Below are 15,120 nucleotides of genomic sequence, written 5' to 3' on the forward strand. Positions count from 1 at the left end.
GTCGGTATATAATGCCTGTTTATATTCGGTGTGTTCGATTTGTAGACCTGTGATGTTTCGATTATGCCTAATTTTTTGGGCTAGGGCCTCTATTGACAAAACGAATAAAAGCGGGGATAAGGGGCATCCCTGTCTGGTGCCGTTACTAATGGGGAAAGATTTAGATAGTGTCCCGTTCACTCTGATCCTGGCGTTAGGGTTCGAGTAGAGGGCAAAAGCTACACACAAGAAAGTGTCCCCAAAACCCATCCTCTCCATAACCCGACGCAGAAAAAGCCAGTCGACCCTGTCGAAAGCCTTCTCTGCGTCGGTTGAGAACAGCACCATTGGAGTTTTTGTTATTCTGGCATGGGAGATTAGCTGTAGGACTTTGGCAGTATTATCCTTGGCCTCCCTGCCGGGGACAAAACCCACCTGATCATTGGAAACTAATTCTGGGAGATATTTGTTAAGGCGGTTCGCTAAAATTTTGGCCAAAATCTTCATGTCCGTATTAATTAGGGATATAGGCCTAAAGTTTTCTGGGGTCTCTGGCTTTTTGCCAGGCTTAGGAATAACAGTTATATGGGCCTCTAAAAGGGTCTTAGATAGTTGTGGTTTGTCTCTAAGGCTGCTAAACAATTGAAGGAGGGGACAGGAAACATCCTCTGTGAATTTTTTATAGTAGGGAATTGTAAAGCCATCTGGGCCAGGACTTTTCCCCGAAGGGGAATTTTTGATGGCTTGAGCCAGTTCCTCTTTAGTGATTGGAGAATCAAGGAACTCTGAGGCTTCTTTGGTTAGGGATGGTAGCCCTATATCTCTAAGGTATAAATCAATTTTTTTGACCTTATTAAGTTGTAGAGTCTCCTCTCCCCGGGGTTCTGGTTTTTCTTTAATATTATATAAGGAGTAATAGTATTTATGAAATGCAGAAGCAATCTGTGAGCTACTATAAAAATGTTGGCCGTCTTTAGTTTTGATCGAATGAATATATGTCTGCAATTGCCGTCTTTTGAGAGATCTAGCTAAGAGTCTGCCAGGTTTGTTTTCCCCTTCGTAGTAAACATGCCTCAGGGAGAGAGCTTTCTTTTGACGCATTTCTTCTAAATATTTATTCAGGTCTAGTTTTGTAGAGGTTAGTTTACCCTTCACGTCTGCATTTAAGGGGTCTGATTTATGTAAGGTTTCTAATGTTTGTAGCGTAGAGAGTAATTCAGTGTATTTTACTCGATAGCGTTTGTTAAGTGTTGCTTTGTGTCTAATGAGGATTCCCCTTATTACACTTTTGTTTGCTTCCCACACTTTCATAATTGAAGTGGACGGGGCTGTGTTTATTTCAAAGTGTTCTTTTATCGCCCTACGCATGTCTTCCAGTATTAAAGGGTCATCTAATAAAGTGACGTCTATTTTCCATGTGTGGTTTGTGATTGGGATGTCAGGCCATAAAACCAAGCAGGTGACTGGTGCGTGGTCTGACCAGGTGATGTGGCCAATATCACATTTTTGTGTGATAGAGAGGCCATTGGCATCTGTGTATATGTAATCTATCCTTGAATAGCTGTTATGAGGAACAGAGTAGAAGGAGTAATCCCTCGAGTTCGGGTGTAAGGTTCTCCAGGTGTCATGTAATGCCATCTCCCGCAAGGTGGAGTTAACCTGTTGTATTGTAGAGGATGGGGTACAAGTTTTACCCTTCGAGGAGTCCACAGAAGGATTAGCTACCAGATTGAAATCTCCTGCCAAAAACGTGATTCCCTTGGAGTGCTCAAGAAGGAGATTTGTGTCTTTTTTAATGAAGCCTCCCTGAGATAAGCTGGGGAGTACACCAAGGCCAAAGTAATGTAGTGACCGTACAGTGTTCCTACAACCACTATATATCTGCCCTCTGGGTCTTTCTCAACCTTTGTTATATGAAAAGGGACTGATTTGTGAAAAATGATGCCTACCCCTCCTTTTTTGCTCACCCCCGAAGCGAACACCGCCTGTGGGTATACTGGGTGATGCCATTTAGGCTCCTTTCCCTTCTGGAAGTGGGTCTCTTGTATTAGAATAATTTGGCTCTGCAATTTAGCTAGCTCCCTAATTATTGACATCAAAAAAGATGTTAAAATGTGTGGCAAAACAATGATATTATAAAATATATGGCATAACACTGATATCATAAAATATAACTTAAAAGCGAGGATTTAATGATAAAGACAAGCACCAAGTTCATATGTATAGTCACAGTGCAGGTGGCCGTATGCAAATGAGCATCAGTGTTGGAACAATGGTAAGAAAATGACGGCTTGGATTCAAATATAAAAACTTGTACCACAAATAGATACAGTTTACTGTACCGTGAGTCAAGAGAGTGTTCAGAGGGTGTTACCGAGGAGAAGAAATCCTTCGGTCAAGACTCGGACCGCGGCTGCAGTAACTGCCGTTCCTGGAGATAGAAGTGTGCAAACCTCTGCACATGTGAGTCGGAGTCTGACGTCACAGACTTCTCATCGGCTCCTTTCAGGTTGTTGTTCGCTGCTCCAGTAGCATTGAAGAAAAACAGCTGATTGCTGTATCCTGATGGGAACTTGCTGTAAAGGCAGACTTGACTGCTGTGGATATACTTATTGATCCGGTAGAATGGTGGGGCACAAGTTATCCCTCACCCTGGGATATATAAAGATGCTGGTAACCCGGGTTAAAGTTGCAGTACAAACTGTACTGGAATATCCCTTAGTGTTTCAAAGTCACAGTGTCACAGTGTCACAAATGCAAGCGACGCGTTTCGCCCTCCCTTGGGCTTTCTCAAGATGCATGTGACAGGTAACTGAGAGCCTTTTTAAGTGATCCATTTGCTTGTGATTGGTTAGTGGATTCAGTTGTAAAGGTAACACCCTCCAGGTAATTAAGGTGGTATCTCTTTTGCTTTCACCTTTGAGATCATTCTTCTTTAGTTGCTAAGGTAACACCCTCCAGGTAATTAAGGTGGTATATGCTTAATTTTTTCTTTATAGACTCTTTGTGCTTGTCTAACACCAAAATACATAAAAAACATTTTCATAAAAAATTATCTATGCAGTACGTAATCACTATCAGTGGTGTCATAACAATAAAGCCATACAGAATTTATCGCTATAGATATAATTCTAAACCAAAAAATATTTTTCCAAAATATTAAGTATCTACCATGAGCGAATATATGTGTTAAAAGGATATATTTGCAGCGAGTTATGTAAAAACATTAAAAAAATAAATGGGTGCATAATATTTTGGAAGTGAATGAATGAATATATGATAGTGTATTAACTATTACAAGGCTAAAAGTGAACCTATCAAAACAATTGTTACACTTATAGTGGAACAAATCACAATTAGGAAATATAAATAGTGCCTATGCAAGTGAATATAAGGTGCTACTGGGCTAATCTATTCAAATAAAAATGGGGAGAGATCCAATTCTGAGTTTAGGCCCTTTGGGAATAAAGTGTCATATTTGTAAATCAATTCAGCCTCTTGTATTAAAAGTGTTTTCTCCTTGTTACCTCCTCTCCAGTGTCCGTACTGCATAGATAATTTTTTATGAAAATGTTTTTATGTATTTTGGTGTTAGACAAGCACAAAGAGTCTATAAAGACTAAATTAAGCATATACCACCTTAATTACCTGGAGGGTGTTACCTTAGCAACTAAAGAAGAATGATCTCAAAGGTGAAAGCAAAAGAGATACCACCTTAATTACCTGGAGGGTGTTACCTTTACAACTGAATCCACTAACCAATCACAAGCAAATGGATCACTTAAAAAGGCTCTCAGTTACCTGTCACATGCATCTTGATAAAGCCCAAGGGAGGGCGAAACACGTCGCTTGCATTTGTGACACTGTGACACTGTGACTTTGAAACACTAAGGGATATTCCAGTACAGTTTGTACTGCAACTTTAACCCGGGTTACCAGCATCTTTATATATCCCAGGGTGAGGGATAACTTGTGCCCCACCATTCTACTGGATCAATAAGTATATCCACAGCAGTCAAGTCTGCCTTTACAGCAAGTTCCCATCAGGATACAGCAATCAGCTGTTTTTCTTCCATGCTACTGGAGCAGCGAACAACAACCTGAAAGGAGCCGATGAGAAGTCTGTGACGTCAGACGCCGACTCACATGTGCAGAGGTTTGCACACTTCTATCTCCAGGAACGGCAGTTACTGCAGCTGCGGTCCGAGTCTTTACCGAAGGATTTCTTCTCCTCGGTAACACCCTCTGAACACTCTCTTGACTCACGGTACAGTAAACTGTATCTATTTGTGGTACAAGTTTTAATATTTGAATCCAAGCCGTCATTTTCTTACCATTGTTCCAACACTGATGCTCATTTGCATACGGCCACCTGCACTGTGACTATACATATGAACTTGGTGCTTGTCTTTATCATTAAATCCTCGCTTTTAAGTTATATTTTATGATATCAGTGTTATGCCATATATTTTATAATATCATTATTTTGCCACACATTTTAACATCTTTTTTGATGTCAATAATTATTAATTGGTATCTGCAAATATTTGCTCCACTCATAGGTCTTAACCTGCTTTTTTAATTAGGACTTTTTTATCCTAGTTCCATTTACTCTACAGGGAGACGTCCCTATACTTAGTGTTTATATATTTCGTGTGTATTTTGTTTTATGTGTTTATTAAATTTTAACTTCAATCTTTATATGGTGTGTATACTTTTAGCTTGTTAGCGCACTCTCTCTATCTTGAAACTTAGGCTTCATCATTGGGTATTAACTTGTGTCTGATACAAGCAGAGATTGTATCTTTAGAGTAGTGTTTAGCAATACCATCCTTTAGCGCGCACTAATCCACCCATTTTAAATTGTTAACTATTATAAACCTTAACACCCCAATTACTTCATTGGGGTGCGGTGACTTTTGGCATATGAGAAATGTATCAAATTTGTGAGTTGGGTTTTGTGAGGGACTAGGATTATTAGACACTGTATTTTTAATGTTGGAGGAAAGGGAGTGAAGACAATCAGCAAGATTATTCGCTAGAGATATGTGATAGTTGGTATATTTCAGAATTTCATCTCTTCCTGCCTTTGATGGACCGCTTGAAATAGATAGTTTAGAATTTAGTGTCTAGACGGTCTATGTATTAGGCGGATTCCTGTGCTATCATATTGCATAGAAAAAAGGGAGTGATGCAGCATGATATGCTTTAAATAGGGCCTGATTACAGTGTTACGAACTCCCTTGTGGGAACTATTCCTCACGCTTAAGTGGGAGAGTGGTGCTCAGTGGGGTGAGAAGGGGCTGGTATAATGTTCAATGCAGATCATATCTCTGCTCATGTGCTCTAAGGTGTGTGCATATGACCAAAAGAGTGAGCCCCTACTATCGTTAGACCTCTTGCGAGATGTATACAGGTATTAGTGGTCTGTCCTAAGACCTTTATATGCTAAACAATATACAGTAAATAAAACAAAAATAACAGTAATCCCATTTATTATGAAATCTTATATACATTAAATATTTGGTATGCATAATTGCAACATCTCTTTATAACGGATGCAACTAAGTCTATGATTTCAACAGACCATTTTAGTGTCCTACCAGCTGGATCAGGGAGAGGTACACATAGGTCTTGGCTTTGTCAAATTTGAAATACAGTACTTTACCCAGTAGTGTAGAGCTCTCCACTTCTATCCGAAAGAGGACTGGGAAGAAGGAGTTTCATTTTCGGCGCTTGTGCCCTGTGGTGGAGGTGGTTGCAGAGATAGGTTTTCAAAGAATTCTTTTTCATCTGCTCCGGGTCGATAGATACAAGTCTTGTTATTGTTGTTAGTGATGATGGAAACAGGAAATCCCCAGTGGTACTGGATCTTATGAGACCATAGTGTAGATGTTATGTGAGCTAATTCTCTCCTCTTCTGGAGGGTGACTGGGGACAAATCAGTAAAGATCTGAATTTCTTCTCCAGCATGTGTTATAGGGTGTTTACGCCTTGCCTCTTGGATGATTTCTTCTTTGTCCTTAAAGCTAAGGAACTTGACAATTATGTCTCGTGGCGGAGCTTTATTTGGCGGTCTGGGCCTAAGAGCCCTATGTGCCCTTTCAAGTGGCACTTCTGGAGCAGAGGGGTTTCCCTTAATGATTCTGAAAAGGGCCTGCAAATAACCCTCAATTCCCTGCTGGGGGACTGTTTCAGATACTCCACGGATTCATAGGTTATTCCTGCGGCCTCTATTATCGAGGTCTTCGATTTTATCATTGAGGAATTGTAGGTTATCTGCGTGTTGTTGCAGTTCTGTAGAGTTCCGTTTTATGGAGGTTGAAGCATTGCTGAAATTTGCTTCTACTTTGAGGATTCGTGAGTCTAATGCAGCTATATCTTTTCTAAGGTCCCCAAATAGTGTTTTCATAGGGTTTAATACCTTTTAATATTGATTTAGATGTGGGGGGGATGGCTGATTGTGGGGTTAATAACTTTTAATATTGATTGCCATGTGGGGGGATGGCGGCTTAGGGGTTAATATGGTTATTAGGTAGTTTGCAATATGGGGGGATGGCAGATTAGGGGTTAATAACTTTTAATATTGATTGTGATGGGGGTGGCAGTTTAGGGGGTTGGAATGTTGTTTTAATGTGTCAGTTTAATTTTTTGGGTCCGGGTTTAGATCTTTACTCGCAAATTCAACTTATTTTTTTCTGCTACGCACCACAATATGATAAACTGCCGTTGTTACTGGTGATGCCAGAAATGCATAGTTGCGCACATTTCTGAACCTCGCCAGTTTATCCGACTTACGGAAGTTTATCATCTGGCAGTGCGGTTTATGTGATTCACCCGATGTGCAAGGTGAACTTACTGGCGACATGGGTTTCAGCAGTGCACTGAAAAATATGCCACATATGTAATCTTGCCCTATATAATTAAACCCCCACAAAATAATTACTTTGTTTCTGGTCTGGCTAATCTGTTTTTTTTTTTATTATTGTATTGTGAAATTGTGAGATTAACAATGGAAAAAGGATTTTGTATTGTTTTAATCAAGTAACAATTCATTTCCTGGTTGTTACTGGTGATGCCAGAAATGCGTAGTTGCGCACATTTCTGAACCTCACCAGTTTATCTGACTTATGGCAGTTTATCATCTGGCAGTGCGGTTTATGTGATTCACCTGATGTGCGAGGTGAACTTACTGGCGACATGGGTTTCAGCAGTGCGCAGAAAAATACAACACATGTGTAATCTTGCCCTTTATTGTTAAACCCCCACAAAATCACTACTTTAATTTTGGCTAATCTGTTTTTTCTTTTTATTATTATTGTGTTGTGAAATTGTGAGATTAACAAGGGAAAAAATGATTTTGTATTGTTTTAATAAAGTAACAATTCATTTCCTGGTTGAGCAGACAGAGTCATTTTCTGATTGTGATCACTGGAAATATAAGCTGACCATGTCCTTGATAACAATCTTTCCAATATCGGCTCCACATTACTCCGTTTCAGATGATTTAGGAATCATGCTTTTCGGTGATCACAATGCAAAATGGATTTGGCCTCTAAAAGCCCAAAGCCATAAATAAGTTCTTAATAGAAAAGTTCCCAAAAATCTGTTTTTTTGTTGTTAAGCATCTAAATAATACTTAAGGACTCTCACAACATCCAAATTGTGAAGAATCCTCTCTGAAAAATTCTTTGGATTAGGACACAAAGACGGAACAACAATATCCCACCTTATATTATCTAAAGACACATCCTCAGCCAAAAAGTCAAACTTGGTTCACAAAACTGCCTTATCCTGATGAAAATGAGATAAGAGCAGATAATTCAGAAACTCTGATTGCAGAAGAGAAGAAAGAAGCTTAAAGTGATGTTAAATACTAGCATTTGGGGAATGCTAGAATTTACCATAGTAACAAATACAGGGGACTTTCATTCATGAAGTATAAAATACTTCATTCTGAAAGCCCCTTTATTTGTTAGCAGCATTTGCTGCACTGAGCTGCTAAAGGCAGCCTACGACAGAATGCTATTTTGCTGATAGGTGACATTTCCATCTCTTAGCCAATAGCCGTGCAGGAAATTCAGCTTGGCACCAAGCGAACGCTGCTAACAAATAAAGGGGCTTTTAGAATTAAGTATTTTATACTTCATGAATGAAAGTCCCCTTTATTTGTTACGATTTACCATCAATTTAATATCCACCTTAGGCAAAAGTTAAAATGGAGGAGATAACAGAACCCTCAAAAACAAATTTAGGTTGAAAGTTGGCTTAATAACAGGCTTATACATGCCAACGCCTGAACAAAACTATGATTTAAACTATTAGAAATCTTCCTATGGAACAAAACTGAAAGAGTGGAATTCTGCTCTTTCAAAGAACTGTGAGATAAGCCCTTTTCAAAACCATCCTGTAAGAATCCTATGAATTCTAAAAGCCATGATTCTTCCAGACCTTATGATAAATCTTCCTTCTCACAGGCTTTCAAACTTAAATCAGAGTATCAACCACAGAATCTGAAAAACCACATGCCATCAAGCTTAAAGTTATGTGAAAGGCAATTTTTTATATTGGTTTATTGTATAGTTAATTATAACATTTAAAATTGTTCAATACCTTACTTTTTTGTTTGTAAAATGTCTCGCCACAATCTTGTGTGTAAAATTGGTGTCTTTCCAAAACCTACCATGAGGCTAATTTGCATTAGCCAATCACAGTGGGCAACTTGGGTTTTTACTTTAGCTGCAGTTCCGGGTAGCGCGCACATTTCCTACGCGTGTTCTCTTGCATATAATCCCATGTGCATGTGGAAAAAAAGTCCGGGACAAAATGACAATGTCACTAGTACTTTGGTCATGCGACCGCAATGTTATTGAAGCTTCAGGGCCTCGATCCGATCTAAATCGGCACCCACAAAAGACGGCAACGCCAATATTTGCTCGGGTTTGGTATCCTATATACGGCGTAACTTAGAAGTTATGCGCATATATTTCTGCCTTTGGCCGTCGTTTTTTGGCCCATAGACTAACATACAAAACACGCGCAGTTTGGTATCCAATATACGGCGTAAGGACTTACGCGCGCAGATTTCAGAAAGTCTACTCCATTCTCATCTCACCACAAATTGAAGGTGCTGCAACCCTTGCACTGACTTAGAAACCAACGTAACTCTCTGAAGGCCTAACAAGTGCATGCTTAACAACATACATATCAGAAGCTTGATCACAAATAGTTAACCTCTTCAAAGCATTTATTATTCCTGCCCCTGCAAGTTTGTCAAACCAATCACAAAGGGGTGCATCATGGGGCACAAGGGGTCAATCATGGGGCACAAGGGGTCAATCATGGGGCACAAGGGGTCAATCATGGGGCACAAGGGGTCAATCATGGGGCACAAGGGGTCATCATGGGGCACAAGTGGTCAATCATGGGGCACAAGGGGTTCTGGAAGCCCTACAATCCCCTGTTGTTCTGTCTACACATGCTGATTCTATAGTTACTGCTGAGCTCCATGGTGATGGTGCTGCCCCTGCTGCAGCTGGTCATCGAATTACATACTGCGGAGTTCCACTGCATGTAAGTGAAACTACTACATCTCACCCCCATTCCCTTAACCACCCTAATTACTGAAAATATATCATTAGTTCATTTCATGTTTTGGTCACTATGATTTATTGACTATCATTTCGAGGAATGAAAATGGATGTTTATACCTTATGTTCACACCTTCTGTAAAAACATTATTATTTAGATATATATACCCATGTGCAGGGATAGGCAAGGTGTCCTTCACTAAAAGTCTTTACCTTAGAAAATGTCTGCCACAGCCTTGGCTCGTGCCTATCCCTGCACATGGGTCAATTTTTATTGGATGTGAGAAACCTTGATTTACATCTTAAAAGTGAATATCACTATATGTACCCTTCATACACAACTATGTGATGTGGTTTAGAGAACATGGATATGTCATGCACATGATGATATTACCTTTTCTGGGCCATTTCCACACAGGCCTTATTATATTTTTCAAAAATATTAGTGTACTAAAACACCCCTCACATGGATGTGGATGACAATTATATGGTAAATAACAGAGGACAAGATTTAGGATGAAATATAACAATTTTTTTTTTTTTAGGCTTCTTAGATGAGGGGGCTGAGGTGCCTGGAGTGGCTCTCCTGCCTCTCTTGGGTTGTGTGGATTCAGAGGATTCTGCAGGAGTGCTGGCCACAGATGAGAGGCTGGAGGCAATGTCCTGCTGGTGTGTGAAATGCTCCACCAACACACCCAACAGTTGGTTTTGTTCCTGCCATCTGTGGTCACTCTGCATCTGCATGTCCAAAATAACTCTCAGCATCTGAGATTGGTTCTGGACGATACCATTTAAAGATGCTGCCATGTCCCGTTGCAGCTCAATGGAACGCTGTAGTAAAGTCTGTTGGCTCCTGTAAAACCTGCGTTGGTCTCTCTGCATTCTCTAGCAGGTTGATGTGAGCCTCTCGCAGGTTGATGTTTGCCTCCTCTGGAGGGCAATGTATTCATCGCCCAGGGCAGAAGTCAGAGGATCTAAAGGCTCTTCACCAGCAGGGATTCTAGGCACAGGTTCACCTCTAGCTGCTGTTGCATCTGGAACAATGCTGGCTGGTGCCTCAGGAGGAACAATGCTGGCTGGTGCCTCAGGAGGAACAATGCTGGCTGGTGCCTCAGCAGGAACAATGCTGGCTGGTGCCTCAGCAGGAACAATGCTGGCTGGTGCCTCAGCAGGAACAATGCTGGCTGGTGAATCAGCAGGAACAATGCTGGCTGGTGCTTCATATCCTGGAGCTCTTCCAAGGGAAGTGGATGGTGGAGCTCTCCAGGTGGACTGGTAGTCCCATTGACGACTGGTGTGCGACCACTCAGCCTGACCAGTTTGTATGTCCTAGTGGTAAAAGTCCTGACTGGCCTGATATTGGGAGGGGGGGTAAAGACATCTACCCTTTGAGGATGCCTTGGCTGCCCCTCATAACCAAAAGAATAGTCCTCCGGCTAGGGCTCCTGCCAGGGCTCCTCTTCAAATCTTGATGGCATGACGTATGGGTCCTCAACAGAGGCAATCCGACCCACCTCATGCCTGGGAGCATACTGTTGAGGGATTCTCTGGCCTGGTGGTAGTGGTGGAGCCATCCTCTGGCCTGCTGGTTGTGGTGGAGCCATCCTCTGGCCTGGAGGTTGTGGTGGATGCATGGCAGTTTGCACCCTGGTGACAGGAGGTTCTGTGGAGGAGTCAAAGGATGAGAGGTATTAGTACAATCATATATATATCCATGTGGGCATACAATGTACATTGATAAATGCTAGGGCCTATACTCATTCTCATGTCAAACTCTATAACATGCATGTGCACATTGTGATTTGTGATATGAGGGATTTTAATATGCAAAGTATACATGTATGTGTTTCATACAATAGTTCTGTGAACATGTCAGTGATGGAGAAAATGTGTTCTTTAAGTGACACTATGGTCACACAATTTCCTTTAGCCTGATGTAGGCACATAACGTGCTTTCTTAAGCTAAAAGTATGCCCATTTACTGAAAACTCTACATGTGGCTTGTGGCCTGTGTTACTCCGAGACATGCTAGTATTTCACTATTCCACCTCATATCATGAATTTCAATGTGTTATGTAGCATTAAATGGACATTAAAGCCATTTTTATTCTTTCATGATTCAGCTAGAGCATGCAATTTTAAACAACTTTGTAATTTACTTCCATTACCTAATTTGCTTCATTCTCTTGATATTCTTAGCTTAAAAGCATATCTAGATAGGCTCAGAAGCTGCTGATTGGTGGCTGCACATCAATGCCTCATGTGATTGGCTCACCCATGTGCATTGATATTTAATAAACAAAGAATAACAAAATAATGAAGCAAATTACATAATATAAGTAAATTGGGATGTTGTTTAAAACTGTATTCTCTATCTCGATAATGACATAAAAAACTTTGGTTTAATGTCCCTTTAATGTGAAATCTAATTGTAGATGTTTTTGTTAGTAGGCCAAATACCATGCTCCTCATTGTGTACATGAATGTGTGACATTAAAGGATGTTATATCTCAAATACATATAATACTGGTGTGTGGGATGTTACTCATCAGCATGAGCTCCTGCCACTCATTATATTCCGCCTCCTGGTGAGGACCACCGCCTGTTCCCCTCTAATGCATGGCTTCTTGGCCCATTTTCTCCTTGACCCGACTCTTGCAGTCATTCCACCTTTTCTTGAGCCCATCCACATTCCTCCTCTGCTGGGCCACGCCGTTGACTGCCTCCTCGACCCTCAGCCATGCATCTTTACGCCTTCGGGCAACTCCTTTGCCCTTCTCTTGGCCAAAGAGGGCGGTGTGGTTCTCCAGGACGGCCCGGACTTGCGCAAGGTTTTCTGTAAAAGAGAAGTTGGGGCACCTCATGCACTCCTTGTCCTGGGCCGCCTGGCTCCCTCCCTGGGATGTCCCTGGTGTGGGTTCCTCCCTATCCTCTCCCTCCTCCCCCCTTCTATACCCATGTGCACCCTCTGTCCCTCTTCTGAGTGTGCCTGACCTTGGGGCAACCCCACTCCCATCCTCCCTTCTAACTCTCCCCCCTCCACTCACTCCCTGATGGGGATCCTGCTGCTCCTCCTGTCCATAATCCTCTCCCTGCAACTCCCCTTCCCTCCTCCCCCCCGCCCTAGCTCTCCCTGTCATCCTCAAAATACACACACTCACACACTCACTCCCAATTCAATCACACACAATCACAACCAAACACTCAGCCTATCACACTGTAAAAGATAAATAAAATGTGTGAGGTTTTATAAAAAAAAAAGTGTTGTGTATTTTGTATATATGTGTATGCAAAATGTGTGCAATATGTAAAAAAAGTGTAAGTAAATGTACAGGCTTACCAATCCAACAATCCGACCTAACTAACTTAATGAAATTCTCCTCTCTCACTACTCTTACCACTAATCTCTCTACTCACTGTAGTGTGCTGTAGCTCCAAGAACCAACCAAACACACTAAAGAAAATGGCCGCTGCTCATGGGTTTATGTATGAATTTTGAATGGCGTAATTACGTGTCGCATCTTTTAGAATTGGCCGTTGTTTTTTACGATTCGTAGGCTAATTTGCATAAAACTACACTTTATTGAGACTTTACGTGAACAAAATACTGGCGTAAGTACTTGCGACAACTAAAATGTCTATTTGCACACACTTTAGTTGATCGCAGGTTTTTCCTACTTACGCCAGTTTAGCATCTGACGGCGCAGTATACTGGATAGGTCGAGTTGCGAGGTGAAATTACAGGTGCACGGGTTCCCTCGCTTGTGCCAAAAACTACGACCTATATCGGATCGCGCCCCATAAGTATTAGCACCAGGAGAGATTGCAGCAGCATAATTGTGGTAAGTAACTTTCTAAAGATCAACCCTAGATAAACAAGCATAATGTTTTGGAAAACATTATTAACATTTGGAAAATTCACAGATGTAATAATGTCCATGTATTAGCCTACATTTGTAATGAGCATGTGATCAGGAGCACACAAGAAAAATGTATATGTAAAGATTTGGCAAAATGGCACGGTCTAAATATTTTTAGGGCAGGCTTTTGTGACGTCAACAAATATTTATGCAGAAATAAACTTAATTTTCCACTGTAAGTAAATTCAAAATTATGCTTTTTATGTTGTCTTTTTTTAAATCATATGGTTTTTACAGACTTATATAATCCTTTAAATACTTGAGATCCAGATTGGAAAAATGGACCATGATAAAAATGAACCTAGAGGAAGAGGCCATGGAGGACACCTGGACATTTCACTAGGTCTGCAACCCTGATGTGAGTATATTTGTGAACCACAACTGCAGAGGTTAGAAGGTAGATGTGAGGATTCTGTGAAGAAGACTTGGGGGCCAAATTATCAAGCTCTAAATGGAGCTTGATGCCCCTGTTTCCGAATGAGCCTGCAGGCTTGCCAGAAACAGCAGTTATAAAGTAGTGGTCTAAAGACCGTTGCTCCATAACTTGTTCGCCTGCTCTGAGACTGCGGACATCAATCCGCCTGATCCTATATGATCGGGCTAATTGACACCCCCTGCGATTGGCCGCAAATCTTCAGGAGGCGGCATTGCACAAGCAGTGCACAAGAACTGCTTGTGCAATGATAAAGATGGACATGATATGCTACATCATATCATGTCCAATCACACTTTCATAAATCGGCCTCATAGACAAGAATAGGTTCTCAGACATGTACTTGAGTGCACAATGTCCCCTTAAGATATAAAGCTCAGTTGTATTGAAGTGTGATATATCCCTTTAATTAAGTAGAGCACATATGATGGAGTGTATGATGTTCCTTTAATTAGGTATCAAGATATAGATAGAGTAGAAAGTCCCTTTAATTAGGATATTCAGCTATGCAGGTATGTACAATATTCCTTTAATTAGGCAGCACACAAGTTTTGTGCTGACAGATTGCTGTGTGAGCTGCAGTGTGGAGAAGGAAAATATCCTGCCAATGAGTTGCTCTTTTACATGTGCAGAGAACTCACAGAGATTTCAGAAATGTAGGCAACAATATACCAGTATCTGGAAGTTGACTAAGAGCCAGTAAAGCTTTAGGTACAGTCACTAGCTTGTTTAATAAAGTACTGGTGAAATGGTTACATGCTGTTTTAAAGGTGAGTGACCTCACAAGGAGAGAGGGATTTGACAGAGATTCTCAGTTAAGGTGGAATTATGTAATAGATTCATGGCATCCTTCCCCTGGAAGCAGAGGCTGACAACCAAGAAATTCTGGTTCCCAGTTGTTTACTCCTTGAATATTAACTGTAGAAATCTGACAACAGTTTCTGCTCATGAAAGAATTTGAGACACTTCCCTCATGGCTAGTGAACTGTGAGTTCCCCATTGATGATTGATGAAAAAAGTCCCTTTTCAATAGAGGCTAAATCTGAAGAGCTCTGAAAATAGCACAAGTTCTACAACATTTATTGCCAACCTTGCCTCTCAAATAGCCTAAATCTGCTGTGGCCTTGGAAACCCCCAGATGCCCCACCCAACTTGTAAGACTTGCATCTGTAGTGATCACAGTCTAAAAAGGATGACC

The sequence above is a fragment of the Bombina bombina genome, chromosome 1 (genome assembly GCF_027579735.1).
Source record: "Bombina bombina isolate aBomBom1 chromosome 1, aBomBom1.pri, whole genome shotgun sequence".
NCBI classification, from domain to species: domain Eukaryota; kingdom Metazoa; phylum Chordata; class Amphibia; order Anura; family Bombinatoridae; genus Bombina; species Bombina bombina.